General features: G+C 43.8%; 1 protein-coding gene across 9 annotated transcripts in view; it reads right to left on the bottom strand.

Annotated features, from left to right (window-relative positions):
* Positions 1-18886, bottom strand: part of TJAP1 (tight junction associated protein 1) — a 96591-nt gene that overhangs the window by 25314 nt on the left and 52391 nt on the right. For 6 of the 9 annotated variants that reach the window (XM_053304160.1, XM_053304169.1, XM_053304151.1 and 3 more), the window contains 2 exons: positions 4133-4230; positions 1519-1603 (listed from right to left, as the gene is read on the bottom strand). The gene's annotated coding sequence lies outside the window, so the exon portion shown is untranslated. Of the gene's footprint in view, positions 1-1518; positions 1604-4128; positions 4244-18886 lie in introns of all 9 variants that reach the window. The other 3 variants (XM_053304175.1, XM_053304123.1, XM_053304133.1) reach the window with 2 other exon arrangements.

Raw genomic sequence — 18886 nt, 5'->3', positions numbered from 1 at the left:
ACAAAGAGCAATGTGTCTGAAGACACAATCAGAGACCTTCACTTTCTGCTGTGTGGGTAAAAAAAGCAGCCACAGGCAGCGCTCAGACTGCTACCAGTCAGAACTGCAAACAGCAGACACAGGAAGAAAAAAAGCACCCCAAAGCACCCCCAGCAATCAAGCAGGCTTGATGCAAACCTGAACCCCCCACTGTATGTATATAGTGTGGCAAGAATCAGAGCTGCCTTTAAGTTATCATAACTACTGCAGTGCTCACAAGCCATGTCACCAGTGTTCTCTCTAATTTTTTTCATCTGTGTGTGGAATGAGTGTTGTTCTGGGCAGCAGTATCAAAGCAGTGTGTGCACACAGGCATCCGGAGTGGGGCCTTCCTGATTCAACCTGAGCAGGATCTAAAATGAACTGAGCGGACATCGAACAACATGTGGGTGTGCATGCATGCCTTCGAGGGAACACTGCAGGTCACCTACAAACAGCACTTCTTGGAGTGTCTGTAAGAACCTAGGACACTTGTTAATAAGCCTACACCTAAATGGGCTTCTTTAGCAAACAGGGAATGCAAGGGGCACTTGCCTTTGCTGGCTTCTATATAATTCCTGGCTTCAGTCTCTAAGCACTACTCTGGAATGAGTCGTGATCACATTTAACAGCACCAAGTACTACTACCGCAGTCACAGAGGGTCCACAACTTGCTAGGCCACTGGGAGATGCAACAAAAGATGTTCACAACCAGTCAGTCAGGAAAGAAAGGCAGAAAAGGCACTAGAGGAGTACAAAGGAACAGCAGAAGGAAGGGCAGAAAAAATGCTTTGCTGACAGGAGCTGCACCTCAGTGGTCTGCTGTTCTCACAAACCATTTCATGTCTATTTCCTCCTATGAAAACAAATGCATTTCCTTGAGCCAGAGCATAATAGAGACTCCTACCCTTCCAGAGGCTTCAAAAGTAATACTTGTATGGGCACTGTAATGCCCATTTGCAGGCCTGACTTCTCTCTGGGTGTCCCGGTGCTGGGGATTGGGTCCACAGGACCCAAATCCTCTCTACTAGTGCCAACTAGTCTGAGGCTGCACAGTGCACACACACATTGTGTGTGTAGGTAGCACAACGGAGCATAATAATCCTTGCAAGAGAGAGAGAGAGAGAGAGAGAGAGAGAGAGCACGCGCTGGTAAGCAAGTGAGAGGAAGCAGCGGTTGCTCCTGCAAGGTGATGCCTTCTGTGGTTGGCACAGTCTCTGGCCCTTAAGTCTCCCTGCCTGTGGCTGCCTAGAGAGAGAGGCTGAGAGGGCAGATGCAGAAAAGTCAGAAGGGAATGCAAAAGCAGTTCTAAGTGAGACTGAGCAATCACACAACTAACAACTGCAAAAGCAAGGATCATGCAAATAAAAAAACATGGCTACTCCTGCATTATTCCAATATCTTCAGGTTATGAAATAGGAAAAGACCATCAGGGGATTCATTCTATCTATTCAGGCAGTAAAAAACATTCTATTCAAAGGAGGAAACTAAAAGACTCACCAATGTGGTGTCCTCTCTCCAGACCTTGAAATGCCAAGGCTTTCCGATGCTCAAAGGGAATTTCTCCAGGGTCCTATCACCATATCTGAAATTGAAAAGACAATTTAAAAGATGAAAAAGGGGGGACGACTTCTGGCCCCGTTTTCACTCAAACAGTCCTGAGGCTGAATACGGATAATTGCTCTCCCCCTGATAAATCCACACGAAGGGCTTTCTTGTGCTCACTTCTGTGGCTTTCTGCATGTGGAAAAGAAACAGACTTTTCACATGATTCACAAGTTTCTTCTGTGTATTCATATCGCTTCCCACCCCGTACATCAGTATTGCAGGGTGGGGAGGCAGAATGCTTAGTTGATTGTCTGCAGCTCTCTGTGCCTCCCACTGTCTCTTTTTATTATTTAGAATCTATTGTCGCACACTTCCAGTTTAGAAGAGAGCTGGTCTTGTGGTAGCAAGCATGAATCGTCTCCTTTACTAAGCAGGGTCTGCCCTGGTTTGCATTTGAATGGGAGACTGTGTGTGAGCACTGTAAGATATTATCCTGTGTGTGAGCACTGTAAGATATTCACTGAAATGCCTATAGGTTTTAAATTTTTATTTCTTGACAGAATGAGATCAATATTGCAGGTAGGGTTATACCATCCACGTTTCAAGCAGCTAAGTGTGGGGAATCTGTAGAGGTAACTCTTAAACTTTGAGTTTTTCCTCCTTATAACTTTTCTGGGTGTTTTCCCCCCAGAACTGGACATGTCAATTCAACCACTGTTTCTGAAGTGGGGGCTGCCACCACTGCCGGGTTACCCCAGGGTGCAGCCCTCCTTTTGTGGGGATAACACCAAAGGGCTAATTCAGCAGCTTGCCACCATGTGAACCATTTGAGAAGTGGAGGAGCTGCAGGAAGAAGGCAAGGGGGAGAAAGAGAGGGAGAGTAGCAGGTAGGATGCGGTGCCAGTGCTGTGGGGGCTAGCAGTGGTGGATATGTGAGGCCTTGGTAGGTGCCCATGGCAGCAGCAGGAAGGAGACAAGGGAGAACGAGAGTGGCAAGTGAGAGAGAGCACAAGAGAGAGGACTGGTGGCAAGAGGAAGGGGAGCCAGAGAGCAACAAGCCAAGGGCCAGTGCAGAGCCAGGGGGCTAGCAGCAGCAGGAGGGGGAGTGGCCACCACTAAGGTCTATGGGAGCTACCACTGGCCAGGCAATGCAACACAGCACCTTATGGCTTCCTCATCACGCATCTTCTCTCATATCAGATACAGGAATAAATCACCCCACACTGAACAGGAAAGGGACAGCTGGGCCTTCCCACAAGGTCACAGCACTCAGAATGGCAAGCTATGGCAGTGAGTCACAGAAGAGGATTTTGGGCTGCTCTTTCTACTCAAATACTCAAGCAACAGAGTGAGGCCTTTTGCTGAAGTTTTCCTTGGTCCTCCAGCTACTTTCCCCTGTCACCGTCACCCCCCCTTGGAGACGGGGTTGGCACTTTATGTATACAAAAGCTCCACACCCTAAGAAAGAGCCATAAACAAAGTTAATGGAACAGAAGTCAGTAGGGCCTGTATCAGGCTAGAGAGCTGCTGAAACAAGTCTATGAAATGCCCTGGTATTGGCCCTGCCCCAACAAGCTTGTTGGCCCCTTTCCTTACTACTGTGTTTTCTTCGGGCCTCAACTAGTACAGAATAAACAACTCACAATAGCACAGCTATTCTGTTCCTGGGCTGCAAAGCAATAACCAGATATGCAGCTCTCAAGCAAGAGTGCAAAGAGTCCCCAGAAAACAGATTGATGCAGCATATTTTCTCCTAGTAACCTGGAAGAAAGAGTCTTATAAGCAGGCCTCTGTACATTCTGCAATTCCATACCAGCAAGGACAAAAATGAAATGTTAGTCAATGGGTACAGAATTCAGCATCCTGAAAAATCTTACTTTTTATTCAAATACAAGCACGTTCCTAGCTCTTATGGTTGAGAAAGTAAGGAGGTATGAGAACAATGGGCTGTTGGAATCTTTCAGTTCAGAGAACTCTCAATAGATTTCCAGATATTAAGCAATATGGCTTGCTCCACTCCAGAATAAATTATACCAAAGAAGCAAATATATACAAACCACAGAAATCAGCTCTTCTGCATGAAGAATGTAAGTTACCTTGACTTCAGAATTGACTTTTTAAAAGGCATTGTGCGTACACGGTCCTGCTCAACAGAACTTCCAATATGTAACTAACCAAGGAAGTTTTCAACATACTGGATTAGAAGAGACTGCCTCTACAATAAGCACCTGGTCCGTGCTTATAAGGCATCAGTGTGTCAAATACATATTACCTGTAAGCAAATAAATCCTCAGTCTTAATGACCAGCAGTCCTTTAATCCCTAAATTTAGCATTTCTTTGGCTAGCTGATTTCATCTACTTCATACAAGAGGCATTCACCTCTGGGCCATACCTTGCCCCTGTGCTCTTCCCCAATCTCCCACTAATATATATTTCCCCCCACTCTACTTACTCCCCTCCACGCACACACACTTTGAAGAAAATTTCCAGGACACCACTGCAAGACCCTTGCAAACATTCATAACATCTCCAAGTAGGCCTCTCATAAAATAAGGACTTACAGACCCAAAGTGATGTCCTGTCCAAACATGTTTTTTCTCCCGCCTCTGAGTCTGCCGTCTCCTGACCGTATCCAACAGCATCTGGCCAAGGGCTCCTGAAACCTGAGAAAGGAAACTTTGTGAGAGTTACCAATTAGTTTGACACATAGGAATACAATGCATACACACAAAGAAATCCACAGCCAGCCAAGAACATGACTATCCTAAGTAGGTTTCCTGTGAAGGGGTGGTCCTGATCAGGCCACAATTTCACAGCATGGGGAAGAAAGGTAGTTGAAACAATACCCCCAAAGATCAACAGGGTTCAAAGCAGGCCTAGACCATCACTGCCCAAGCCTGTGGCAGGAATATTAAACTGCTTGATTAATTTCTCCAAGGAGCATTTGCTTTGGGGCAGAAGACTTGCACAAATTATGCAGAAGTGTTCCTTATCCTTCTACCTCTGTTAGTTTTGGCAGCAGTCAAAGCAGCGCAACTTAATTTGCATCCAACAGAGCACAGATCTTCAGAGTGGGATGTACTCTGCTACAGAGAGGGTGGCTCCTAGCAGAGAAATAGTGAGTAGCAAGCAGATAAAATCTGCTGTTTGGTAGGTATTTTGATTAGTTATAAAAAGTAAACTTACCTAAGGCTAACTAAAGAATAGCAGTGTCTATGAGAAGTAGGCTTTTAAAGCCAAAGTTAAGTACCTGCTCTAGGCCAAGCCTTTTGGACACGAAGTCTATAAATAACTATAACAATTCTCTGTTTTTAAGATCTCTTCTACTGCTCATAATAAGCAAACTATGTTAATGGGAGTTGAAGAGATCTTTCAGGCTATTGCCTAGAATGGTCCCATTCCAAGATCGCTCTAAAAACACTAAGTCATTAAGGATCATGTGAAGCAGCTGTGGCACCAAAACTCTTTTGATCCCCTGGTTCATTAGCTAGCAGGGCACACAAAGTTACAACTTGGCCATGTTAGAGTTTGAAAAAAGGAAAAGCCTCACAAAAACAGTTCACTCAATTTTAGGTCCAAACTAATAGATTTTAATTACAATTGGATATAGCCCATCAAAGTCACTCACAGCAGTGACTACAGGGGGAATAGCTAGCTAGCTTAAGGGAGCTACCTAGTCAATCCTAGAGTATAAGATCTTCCCATGCAGATTCAAAATTAAGGTTTAAAAGGTTTATTCAGGTTTATTCAGTTAAGAGCAACTATGGCTTTCTTTCACAGCAACAAGCTAAATACTGCAAAGGAAGAAATTTGCATCTCTGATTTCCTAATTTCAATGCATTATCCTCTTCCCTAGGTTTAAGCAGTATTAGACTGACTCCCTGGTGAATAGAAGATTTCAAGGATTCTAAACTAACCACTAATTGCTACCCAGTTATTAATGGGACCCAGGGACCATTCCAGTCATTCCTTATGCAAGTGAGTAGCCACAAGGGAAGATCTAGCTAAAGGCATCAGACTAGCCTTAAGAACTGGCCCAACAAACAACTCTCCTTAATTTCATTTATTCTGGTAAAATTAACCATTAATTGAACCCCCAAGGAACAATCTGGTTGCAAAGTTTGACATTTAAAACCACTGGGGGAAACACCATATAAACACAGTTCATGTTCACCTAGGGACTCCTGACATTTCTCTCCTTCTCAAGTGTTCTTCCATTCCCAAACACACTCAATTTTATTACTTCCCTGCTCAGAGGGTTAGCTTACATTTCTACAGCATCTTCCATCCTAAAGCCCTTTGTAAATTTTATCAAAAATGCATACATTTCACTGCTCCCAACACCGCTCAGCTGCCTCCGGAACACAAACAGAGTCAGTATGTTGCAGTACAGCTGTGTTTAAATACAGGTTAAAATTGGAAGTTTACAAATCCCATAACCAAACTGTTAAGAAACAGGGGCAGCAGGTTTTTTTTTAAAGCTTTTTCCCAATTTGATAGCGGCCAGTGGCCCAGCATTTATGGCACTCATTTCAAAACATAAATGCTAAAGCAGGGTATGCCTATCAACAGCAGGCTGGTAGCTACCATGTTCATGAAAATTATATGAAAACTGGTGTGTGTGTGTGTGTGTGTTGTACATACACACACACACACAAAAAAAATTAACTATCCCTCCCATCATTCCTCCAAGGAGTGCATGGTGAGATACATGGTTCTCCTCTCTTTTATCCCAACAACTAAATCAAGATATTCAATGGCAAAGCAAATTCAGGCCTTTTGTGTTACTTTTGTATATACTCACATTACAGTATTAAAGACAGGCAAGCTGGTCTTGTGGTAGCAAGTATGATTTGTCCCCTTAGCTAAGCAGGGTCCACCCTGGTTACATATGAATGGGAGACTTGATGTGTGAGCACTGTAAGATATTCCCCTCAGGAGATGGTGCTGCTCTGGGAAGAGCAGAAGGTTCCAAGTTCCCTCCCTGGCTTCTCCAAGATAGGGCTGAGAAAGATTCCTGCATGCAACCTTGGAGAAGCCAATGCCAGCCTGTGTAAACAATACGGAGCTAGATGGACCAATGGTCTGACTCAGTATATGGCAGCTTCCTAAGTTCCTACAACTCCAAAATTTTACTATTCCTGCCTTCAGCAATCAGTATCCTGGTACTAAGTTCTACAAATCTAAAAAAGCAGTAGAGAGAGACTTGGTCTTCAGTAGTACCTAGAGAGAAACCAAAAGAACTCTTCTGTAGTTCTGTGGAAAGTCTGGTTGCTGTAATTCTACCAAGCTAAGCTTGCCACAGTGAAAGGGAGAAGACATACTCATTGTTTTATTTTGCTGCTGGAATCTTTCATCCACTAACCAGTAAATAATCTGCGAGCAAGAAGAAAAATTGAATCCCACTGTCCTCCAATGAAGATTTTATCAACACGCTTTGGGCTTCCTATGATTCCTTGTTACCAGAACAGTAACAGTGTGTCCTTGGTGTCAGCTTGAGGCTTGCCTCTTTTCTCCTAATCTCAATCAATCAACATTTTCAACTCTCAAATGCCTTACTAAAAACCACTTGCATGAGGTGCAAGAGTAATGATGACTCTCCATCCTTAAAATACTCAAATATTTGATTTCAGCAATACTGCTGCATTATACACAGAAGCCGCAATCCAGCTCATAATTAAGTGTGCTTAAGCCCCTGACTTCAATGGCTATTAAATGTGTGGAACTAAGTGCTGCATTTTGGCCAGTAGTCTCTGGCTGTAAGATGCTATTTAGGACAGACAATTATTGGCCTAAAAAGGGTAGATATGCTATGCAAGTAGGCAGACACATAATAAACACAGAAGAGCAAATCAGAAAGTCCCAGGGATTTGGATGCTTATTTTGATGTCCAGATTCAAGAGGGAAATTTATATTATGCTCTCTACTTATATGCAGCATTTAGCAGTAAGCCTGTCCTCTCTCTTCTTAACACTATTATCAACAGCAGAAAGTTATTCCTTAACTACTAACTTTTTCTAGGGCCAGTGAAGAGTTCTGTCAAGAACTCTGGCAACCCAAGGAAACAATGGGTCAAGCAGCACACTGCATGCAGTTGTAATTTTACTTTGTAACTGAAAAGCCGCCTCAGAGATTACCATCAAGAGTAGAAGAGGAGGTGAGGAACACTTAACCTTTTACCTTCCTGCCATTTGTTCACTCAAGCTACTTTTCTTCAGCAAGGGGTGAAAGATACAGGGTCACAATGGCAGCCTCCAAGACTGCTTTTCAAAGTTAGAGAGGGCAGTCAAAGACAAGACAACTGCATGTCAAGTGAAGTTTGGCCTTATGTCAGCAGATTGCAATCAACCAGATCTTTGCAGAATAAATCTGCTGGGACAACTTTCCTCCAGAAGAGGGAGCTTTAGCCCTAGCCAGAGAACAGTACTGTATTATCCAAGGGATTCTCACAAAATACTAGATTCAGCCCCCATTTCTCTATTATCACGAATCCTCCTTAGAACAGAGTGCTGTCCCACATGCTCTCTGTATAGTCAATCACAGACAAGTTGAAGAGGGGGAAAGGAAAAAGAACACATAGGGACTACATTCTAGGGCAGGTCAGAACGAGTTGGAGGATACATTACAATAGACAAACCTGGCTATTCAGCCCTACAAGTCTTGACCAGAACTCTTACAACTCTACACATGATCCTAGAACCAGACCATTCCTTAGGTACTACCCTCAGGACATCCCACACACCAAGCACAGTTCTGGGTAGAGTATATGACAAAGCTACAAAAAGTGCTCCTTACAACATATTGACCAATGGTCCTTGCACCAAGTATCTGGGTCCTCCGATAACCCTACCATTAAAAGGCTCACACTGGCTAGTCCAATAAAGGGTATTATTTTACAGACCCGGTGATCTGTAAAATCATTACTTGACTGTGATCTGCCTCTGAAAGTTACCACACTCAAATGGTCCTACAATGAGGTGGGGCGGGGGAGGGGAATCTTACTGGCAGAAAGTTCCAGAGAAATTCATTAGGGGCACATGTTAAATATGTAGTCTCTTTTTTGGCGCCCAATGTTTCCCAATGTTTTGGGGCCCTCGTTTCCCAGGGCAATTTGGAGTTGTTAGGCACAGAAGATTAAGGAACCTTTGACCTACCACAGCATTGGAGTTTTTAGCTAGGAATAAGGAAAATGTCTCCAGGAAAAGTCAGTCCTCTTTTCTCTGCCTCCCTTTCCCCAGAACAGCCTACTAGACTGTATAGCTCATTTTAACTCACAACCAACTGTGCAAACAGGCAGGAACCAGTGCAGGCTGCACACCTGGAGTGAGGGAAGAGTGTGTGGAAGTTGCCCTCCCAATATGCAAAAGCAAAGCTGTTGTATGGATGTGCCCTAATATCATACTCTGCGTAGGGTTTGGTAGCACTAGCAACTAACCAGTCAGCAGGCACCCAGCCAATAGCATGTAACCCTACCTCCACTGAACTCCTCATAGTAAAATTAAGCACGACTCAACGTATAGCGTAGTCCCTTTGGAGGGAACAGACAACAAATTATTGTGCTGCAGCTATTAGGTGGTGTTGCTGGTAGGCTACGCCCCTTAGAGCAACTATCCCTTGCTCTGTTCTCCCTGTGGAGTTCTGCAGTAACCATGGATTCAGTCCTTTGGTTGCTTAACATGAACCCAACTCCTCTGCTTCCACAAGCAAGGAGAAGCCTGAACCTTAAACGCTGTCTGCAAACACAGCCCAGACCCCGCCTACTTGCGTGCCTGCAGGCCACCAGGTGTGGCCAGGAATGGCACAAGCTACGCACCAAACACACCTTTGATGTGGAGCTGAAAGCACGTAGCCGCAGGGCACGAACAGCACGCCGCCTGCCGCCATGCTGACTCTGTACACAGGAATGCAGGCTGAAACCACAGGCCAAGAAAGGCAAACACACTGCATTCCACGCAAGGCAGAGAACCAAAACAAGCAGCCAAGCCCACGTGTCCTCCACACTGCCTTTAAACCCGCCAACTATGGACCTCCACATTGCCTCAGTTGTGAACACAGACAGGCAAAGGAGTACTGGAACCACCATCATGGGCACTGCAGCAAACCAAACAGGCTGGGGGGTGAGGGCGGAATTGACAAGAGATAATTCAGCCATCAAGAGACAAAATACAAAAGCTAACTAGGCTGCAACTGAACATTTTGAGCCAAGAACAATTTTAAGAAATGTGGGGAAGGATTTTTCCCCCCTGGCTTTTGCTCAAAATTAGCCAGTTGGCAAACTTGTAAACAACTCATTTAGTGGAAGTGAACTGAAAGGGCCAACTATGCTGATAAAAGCCTGTCGAGGGGGCCAAAGCAAAGAGCTGTGACTAATCTTCTGCTTCTAGGTTATTCTGACATTGTTTCCTTCTTCCTCCTGGGTGCTGTCCCCTCCACCCTCTCTCTGTACTCCGCTCCAGCCATCTTTCAGATACACCACCCCAAGTTAGGAGAGACTGATCCAATTTCTGTTCTGCTAAGTTCTTCCTCTCACAGCCACCTGAAACAACAGGCAGCCTCAGAAATCAAGGCAAAGGTCTCGGATGCCTGGTAAACTTCAAGTGAAGAACCTCTCCTCTCAAAGCCAGCCCATGGTGGGTGGAGCTATGTGTTTATTATGCGCGTGAACACACACTCTAGACAGAAAGGCATTCTTTTTTAATGCTGATTCTCCTTAAGTAAAGCAACCATAAATTCTGGGAATGCAAAACCACTGCTCCAATTCAAAAAACCGTTCCAAAAAGCTTTGGAATGGGGAGGCTCAAATTCTAGGTCAGCTATAGGGTCACTTCAGATAGGCTATCGCTCAGCCTCAACTGTCCACTTATAAAGCCGGAATAATATAGCCTTTCATCACCGAGATGCTGAGAAGACAAACAATATGACTGCAAAGTCAACTGTGCTCCTCCTACGTAAGATTTCTATCGAAGTAGTAACAACAGTGGACAATATAAACAAGTCACCTTATGGCACCAACTACAGCAAATGGTCAGCCACCTAATGGTGCAGCGGGGAAATAACTTGCCTAACGAGCAAGAGGTTGCCAGTTCAAATCCCCGCTGGTATGTTTCCCAGAATATGGGAAACACCTATATCAGGCAGCAGTGATATAGGAAGATGCTGGAAGGCATCATCTCATGTTGCACACGAGATGGCAATGGTAAACCCCTCTTGTATTCTACCAAAGAAAACCACAGGGCTCTGTGGTCGCTAGGAGTCAACATCGACTCAATGGCACAACAAAAGCAAATGGTTACCAGTTTTTGTCAATTACAAGCAGCTGTCCACAGTACATAGGACTAATATGAATGGACTGCACTAACACTTTCAAAGCAATATTGAAACAGGAGAATCTTTACCTCCAAAGGAACGATCCCTGACAAGCCCAGATCAAGCTGAAGAGGGCTGTGGTCTTAATTGTTTCACCTATATTCTTACTGTTTTGAAAGTAAAAAATGGACATCCAATTCTCTCTCTTCAAAACATTGGTCCTGGACTACAGGCAGAAGGCTTAAATTAGAATTTCAGCCCAATTCCACTCCTGGGCACTGACTGGCACTTATGTTTTTACAAGACAAACACACACTCCTTGTTTATTCAGTTTTAAAGTGCATAGTTTCTCAATGTGTAGCATGCACACCCCTGGTTGGGGGTGGGGGGACGGCAGACACAGACAGGGGAAAGGAGCACAGAGGAGGATGGAGAGCAGAGTGTCAGCCTGCCTTTGCTGCTCAGTCTTTGCCACTGTTTACTGCTTACCAATTTGGCAAGATGTGCTTTGTGTGGTACTGGGTTCTGCCCCCCTAGCTTTGGCCAACACCACTTCTAGCCCAGGTACATACCCAAGTTGTGCACACCCAGGTGTAAAAAGGTGGCAACCCTATCCACACTAGATCGGACAGCTGTCATACCATGGCCCCATATACGCAACATACGGCACACATTACTGTAAGTGTGAGATCTGCTGGGAAACTGGTACAACTACGAACGTTTCAGAAGTTAGGGGGTTACTTGCTACTTTAAAAGGGTTAAGAAAAACTTGTAATACACCTATTTTAGCTCACAATCTTCAACAATCCCATGCTGTTTGGCTGCACATGAAAATTTTATATTGTTTCATTACTTCTATATCCTGCCTTTCCCCCATCGGATTACTTGACGGGGCCTATACTGAGCACCTAAGCAGTTTTGCACCCAGACTCTCGCAAGAAACTGTAAGCCCTTTTGGTACAGGGAACTTCCTCCATCCCTCCCTCCTTCCCATCCATAAACCGCTTTGAGAGCTTTTGTTGAAAAGTGGTACAAAAATATTCATAGAAGACGACCTCGCCCTGCTTAACCTCAGCAAGGTAGCTGCACCATGTGCCTTCAAGACCTTGCCCTGGGATCGAGGGGCAAAAGCAGCACCAATAAAGCTATGGAAACTTTCCTACCAGTTTCAGATAAGAAGCAGCTACTCACAAATCTGAGAATGGACAGCTGAAGCCCCACCCCCCCGAAAAAAAACCCCAACCTGTGTCACTATCTTGTTTACATCGAGACAATAAGAGGTAGACTGACTGCAGGCAAGAGAGATGCAAGACAATCCCCTCCTCCTACATGGTAAGAAGTGTCCTTTCCCTGTCTCCAAGTAAAGAGAAACCCTCCAGCTCCACAAGGAGGAGAAGCGCCCCTTCTACCAGCAAGCCCTTCTCCAACTGCTCCCAGTCTCAACAGTACTGCTGCCTCTGTGAGAACGGCAGTTCTCCCAGCATTCAGATCCTCAGGAAAGCAGCAGGCAGGCAAAGGAGGTGCCTCTGGAGCTTACGCACTCCCGCCCACGTTTATTCTTTGTATGCTTTGCAGCATCTCAGGGCATAGCCCTCATTCTGCCACTGGTGGGCGGGCAGAGCGGGGGGAAAGGGGCCCTTTATAATTGTAGTGTTGCAATCTGCCAGCCTGGCCAGGCAGCCTGTTCCTGCCTGCATGTATTAAATACCTTATAACTGATTACACCCCCATGGGGCATGATTAGCAGTCTCCAGAGAACAAAGTCTACTTTCATAAGAATAAGAAGAGACACGTACTGCTAACTTACTGTACAGCTGGGCAAAGAGAGTAAAGGAGGAAAAATTAAACTCCACTGATATGCCCATCATCTCCCTCTTGTTCCCACCACCCCACCCCAATTTTTTCCGATGCCCAATTGGAAACGTTTCACATAATGACTAGTCAGCAACAAATGAACTCTCATGACAATGAATTACAGGTGGCCCTCATTACCTGCGGTCTCAGCACCCTTGGTTTCGTGTATCTGTGGTTGGGTTACAGTGACCTAGTTTCTTTATTCGTGGGGTGAAAATAGGGTTATTTTTGCCTATCCGCTGTTCTTGAGTGGCTGGAAATGACTTCTGATGTCATTTCTTGCCACCATCTTGTAATGCTGTGCCATCTTGTGGCTCTTTTCTGCAAAAAAAAAAAAAAAAAAAAAAAACACCAAACACAAACCAACAAAAAAACAAACCCCCCAAAGGAAAGTTTTGGGGGCATTGCTGGAGAGCAAGGTACTATGCTTATTTCAGCTCCCCCCTCTGATGTTTTTCCTTGTGATTTTCAGCACATTTCAGTGTGGTTAGGAACTGAACCCCCCCAATCCCAATAGGGTTAAGGTTTCTTTATTTGTAGTTTTGTTATCCCTAGAAATTGGCAGGAACAGAACCCGCATGCATAACAAGGACCACCTGTATTTTTTTAAAAAAGTAACTGGGGTGGCATACAACAGAGAGATGCTGCTGAACACGGTACTATCTCCTAAACCAAACACGTAAGTTACTGGCCCTCATGGTTGCATAGAAACAAGGCAGGGGGTGAGGGACACACACACACCAAACTTCTTCAATTACAGAGATTCCTATCAGAAAACTGAAGAAATTTCCAAAATAGAAGGAAACCAAGTGCCACTCTTAGCTATTTCGCTTGTTCTCTTACTTAATTTTATTTATTACTATTCTGGTTGTAAGCTGCCTTGAAATATTCAGAAGTGGCAGGGTAAAAAATTAAATAACGAAATCATCTACATTAAGTGAATGCAGTCAAACCACAGGTAAGTCTAGAGCAATGGTCCTCAGCTTACTGGGGCCTTCTGTTCACACTATCTATGAGTCATTGTACCTACAAAAATGGCCTCCAAACAGGAACCAAAAAGAGATGATGCCTTAACAGTCACCCTCTATACTCCCTTCTATGTCCCTTTCCTTTCCCTCTCTACAAAGGGCTTGCTTGTTCTGCAAATGAAGTAAATAAGCATAGCAGCATGTTCATTACTCAAGCTGAGCTAAGGAGACAAGGCAACAGCGACCCCAAGCATAGTTAGCCATAAGCAGAAGCCTAAAACCCCTGCTAACTTGGCAAAGAGGCACCTTTTAATGTGGTGATTCTCTTTACTGAGCAGGGGGAGAGTAACTGGCCCTATCCACCCCCAGCACAGTACCTCCAGTGACTGTTGCCGGTGTCTATCTTATGTTTCTTTTTAGAATGTAAGCCCTTTGGGGACAGGGATCCATCTTATTTATTTATTATTTCTCTGCGTAAACTGCCCTGAGTCATTTTTGGAAGGGCGATATAGAAATCAATCAGTCAATCAAATAAATAAATAGCAGCTGTTTTGCTCACTGGACAACACAGGAAAACCACCTGCAAGCCACTGAATTATTAATAAAAAGTAAAGTTGAGCCCTTGAGTCGGTGTCAACTCCTGGTGCCCACAGAGCCATGTGGTTGTCTTTGGTAGAATATGGTGGTGGTGGGGGTTACCATGGAGGGTTGCCTCCTCCAGTGTGAGATGATGCCTTTCAGCACCTTCCTATATCACTGCTGCCTGATATAGGTGTTTCATACCAGCAGGGATTCCAACCAGCAACCTCTTGCTTGCTAGGCAAGTCATTTCCCTGCTGCGCCATTAGGTGGCTCCCGAATTATTAATGTGTCCTGGCGTTAAATCTTTGGTTCAACTGCTCAAATTATTTAAAAAAAATAGTTCTGAGGGTCAGGTGGTCATCCTCAACATAAACCAAAAGACATCACCAAGTCTGAGGCTCAGTTCAGATTACCTTGCAAATTATGGTTTGGGAAATGAAGAAAGAGCCATGGACTTGCACATTCTTTCCTCCCCGCTTGTATACATACAAGTCCCCTCTTCTTTTCTTGTTTGCACTAACTATAGATTATCATGATGTCTGAATGAGCAAACTCTGATGAAAACTTGCCCTCCAAACCAGAATCAGAAACCCACTTCAAACCACAGTTTCAGATCCTGGTTTGCAGCACAAGCACTAACCACAGTTTGCTGAGTCAGGCAACACAGTAATAACTTAGTGCTAAACAGGAAATAGAGAGGGAAGCTTATTTTAAACTACAGGAAGTTTCATAAGGGAATCGACACTCCCCAAGATTACCCAGAACCCAGTCCTAGTCTGCAATAAATCTCAGAAGTAAAATAGAAACTAGACAGAAAGAAGATCTAATAGGCATTCCACAACATCTCTAGCATTCGGGATGAAGTCCCCAATATCTGGAAATACTGATGACTCACTCGTTCTGTACGAACATGACACAATCCCAAAGAAACTTCCCCAATGCTTACCTGTCCTATTCCATGGCATATAAAATTTACCGCATATTTGCTTTGCCATAGGAACCCAGTGATAGCATCCTGGTTACATTTAGTAGCTAATCTCCCCACAATGCAGGGCAGCCATCAATCAGGCATTCCAGCTCACTCGGAGCAAGCAGCATATCAGCACATAGCTACTCTTAACAGCCTAGGACACCATTACTCACTGCCCTACACTACGCAAATCCCCACCCTCATTCCCTGAACTAATAGCCTTGTGGTGCGGAGAAACACTTCTGCTATTTCACTCTCTTCATTACCAGCATTCACAACCAGGGCAGCAGGCCCTAATTTAGCTCAGCAGAGGTCCTCTACAAACTGCTAATCCCAGGGCGCAGCTGTTTCTCAAATGCACTGGCACGAGCAAACCGTAAACGATTTATGGCGCGTGGCCGGAAGACTGCTGGCTCCTTGCATGGGCGGGGCTTTGGTGTAAGATCATGTTTGGACTAATGTTTATACTGCAAGCTGTCAATCTAACTGTAAATACTACATGGTAATATGCTCTCCACACCCAGATGGGGCCCCAGCTATGCTAAATCCTGTGAGAACCATTTCAGAGACACCTCAGAGTTGGGGGCGGGGGGGGGGATATCCTTGAAAATCAGCTCTGCATACATTCTAAAATCCTGTTTAGGACTCTGCAAGTTTTCAGCATCAATCCTGCAAGTTTAAGCATGAGGCTCTTGCTCAGCCTATTCCCAACTCGCCTCATGATGCACAACGTTGAACACTCATCCTCACCCTAAAAAATCTTTTCAGGAAAACAAATACCGCTGATATCACCGGATCTAGATAGAATGCAGGAACACACCTTGCCATAATTGCCTCCAAACATAAGAAAGGTTCTTCTGTTTCTCTTCCCCATGGCACACAGATGACATTTTCTTTAAAACTGTAACATTTAGAAAGCAATGGGAGAATATTTCACTCTCCCAGGGCACTCTGCTGCTGTCACAAAAGTCACCATTCTTCCCCCCCCCCAAAAAAAAACTTCAAAGGGAAGCCCCTGGATGAAACTGAACCAGAAATTATTAGTAAGCTTGATAATATTTGTTTAGGCCTCAATAGAAACAATGATTTCCTTATCCATTACAGGAATTGGCAAAGCAAAGCTAGGAAGATTGCGATACCACTATTGTTGGGAATGGTCATACTGCTTAATGTATATACATTGAAGCTTTATACAGAACTGTCACACCCTGTAGCCCTATTTAGACAATTTAGGGGTGTGCACAAATGGTTTGTGGCAGAACAGGTTCTTCTTGAACCCAGTTTCGCTACAGACCAAACCAAACCAGGCCCAGTTCAGGGAAACCGAATGGTCGGCCAGGCAGGGGCAGCGAGAGGTAGTAAGAAGTTTACCCGGATGGTGTGGCTGCTGGCACTCGTCCTACCTGGTGCAGCGAGCACACATGCTGCCTTGTTTAGGAAGCCACAAAAAGAGGGATAATATTCACAATGACACTGAGATTTAAAAAGATGACAGTACTAATAATGCATCCGCAGCGACCAGAACCATTCTGCTGCTGTGCGGGCGGATTTCTAAGCAAGGCAGCGCATGCGCTTGGGGCCAAACCAGGGAGGGCAAACAGCAGCGAACGACAGCACCGACAGGGTAAACATCTTAATACCTCTTCTCACTGCATTAGCATTGCCAGGGTCTCCCACCCCTGTACTTGTAAAGGGGAATCTTCACCAGATTCCCCTTTACAAGTATTAGATGCCTGAACCGTCAAACTGATTCAGTCAAATGAAGTGGACCATCAGGTCAGTTCGGCTTGAACTCAATTCGTGCATTTCTCTATCAGACATTACACTGTATGCAGACACATAAATGTTTTTGTGCAAATGACTTTATGGGTGTTCATTTTTAAAATGAATCTTGGTATAAATCCCTCAAGTGCATAGTACAGATAGGAAGCATAGAATATGTGTTGAACCTAACGTGAGAATAACTGCACGTGCATACACTATACACAAATCTGTACATGTACTGAACATAACATTGCCAGAATAGAATAAACTTTATTACAATCATAGATCAGACAATACAACAAAAAACATTACATGAGACTAGAGCGTGTAATACAAACAATGTAACAAAACCTAGCCACATTGAAGTGATCTCTTTGCAAAAGTTAGATAACTCTAAATAAAATTCATCAGAGTAACCTGGATGCTTCCTCAAAAGAGGAAAAATTAGTTTTAAACGAGCATCACTATAAAATTTACAGTATAAAATAAAATGAGGGGTAGTTTCTCCAGCACCCATTCCACAGGGGCAAATCCTTGTTAAACAGAATCCCTTTACATCTACCATCCCTAACAACCATCGGAAAGGCGTTTAGGTGGGCAAGAGTAAATGGACGCCTAAATTTAGGTTTAAGAATATTATCTAAATATGCTGCCGGTTTGGAATTACAAAGTTGTTTCCCCAGATAGATACCACTCCTTAGACAGGATGTATCCACTTGTAATTCTGTATTGGCAATACACTGCTTAATAACCTGCCAGGCCTGATCATCAATCTAAGAATTTCCTGATCGGAGAAGAACATAACATCTGAATAGGGCTTGCATTTCATAGTCATTTAACTGCAAGATTTTCATTTTTCTCTGTATGCATCTCTCACTCACAAGAGCCAAGCAATCACATGTTAAAACTGCTTGTGGTGCTTATCCCCAGCTTTCTCTTTCTCATGCACAAAAGGTTTGGAGTTTGGAATGAAGAGGCTTATGCCAGAGCATAATTTAACCCTCCACAACTTAAAAGGGTGGGGGGAGAAGTTTCCCTGTAGCAGCCCACCAGACTGCAGCAAGAAGAAGGAGAAGGAATGCATCAGCATTCCATTTCATACAGTTCAACACATGGAGAACTATGAAAGGCTCCCCAAGAACCACCAAAGGCACATCACTAGCTAGAAGGGGAGAGATCCCATATTGCAACCGATTTCTTAATTCAGCGAGAGGAGTGAGGAAGAGGGGCTGAGGCCTCCTTATCTTTCTGTGGGTAAAACCACCAGAGGAAAACATCTGCACAGAGGTTAAATCAAGCTTAAAGAGGATTTACATTCCCCAGGGTTGGAATTATAGAAAATATCCAAGATTTTAAAGATGGGATCAATACAAGGAAAGTGTATGGAAATTATTGTTCAGATGACATTATACACCAAGCAAACTAAAAAGATTTTTAAACATACAACTGATAAATACTACTGTCTTCGTGTTTAATGGAAAAATATACATTTGGATCAAGGGACTTATTTCAAAGACTAGCTATTTCTAAAAATATTATAGTTACAATCATTCATTGTCTCTCTCTCTCAGATAGATAGATAGATATAGACTTGAGTTTTTAAGAGAGCTTGTTAAGGATCAATTAAAAGAAAAACAGGATCTCACATATTTATGTGATGTTAGCAAGTATTAAGTGTTTGAAAATTATGAAATCATCTAGAAAAAATTAGAAACTCTCTTTAAAAATTGTAACTACAAGACAAGACAGTGTGGCTTTACATGATCTCCTTTCATTAAATAGAACTTTGAAACCAATGTGACACGTATTTTTCTATACATTTGCTACGTATTTGATCTTATTTCCAATTCTGAGTAAAGAATGTTACATACAGTG

Source organism: Hemicordylus capensis, chromosome 1 (assembly GCF_027244095.1).
Source record: "Hemicordylus capensis ecotype Gifberg chromosome 1, rHemCap1.1.pri, whole genome shotgun sequence".
NCBI lineage: Eukaryota > Metazoa > Chordata > Lepidosauria > Squamata > Cordylidae > Hemicordylus > Hemicordylus capensis.
The sequence above is the reverse complement of the archived record's forward strand: the minus strand, read 5'-3'. Positions and strand labels throughout refer to the sequence as shown.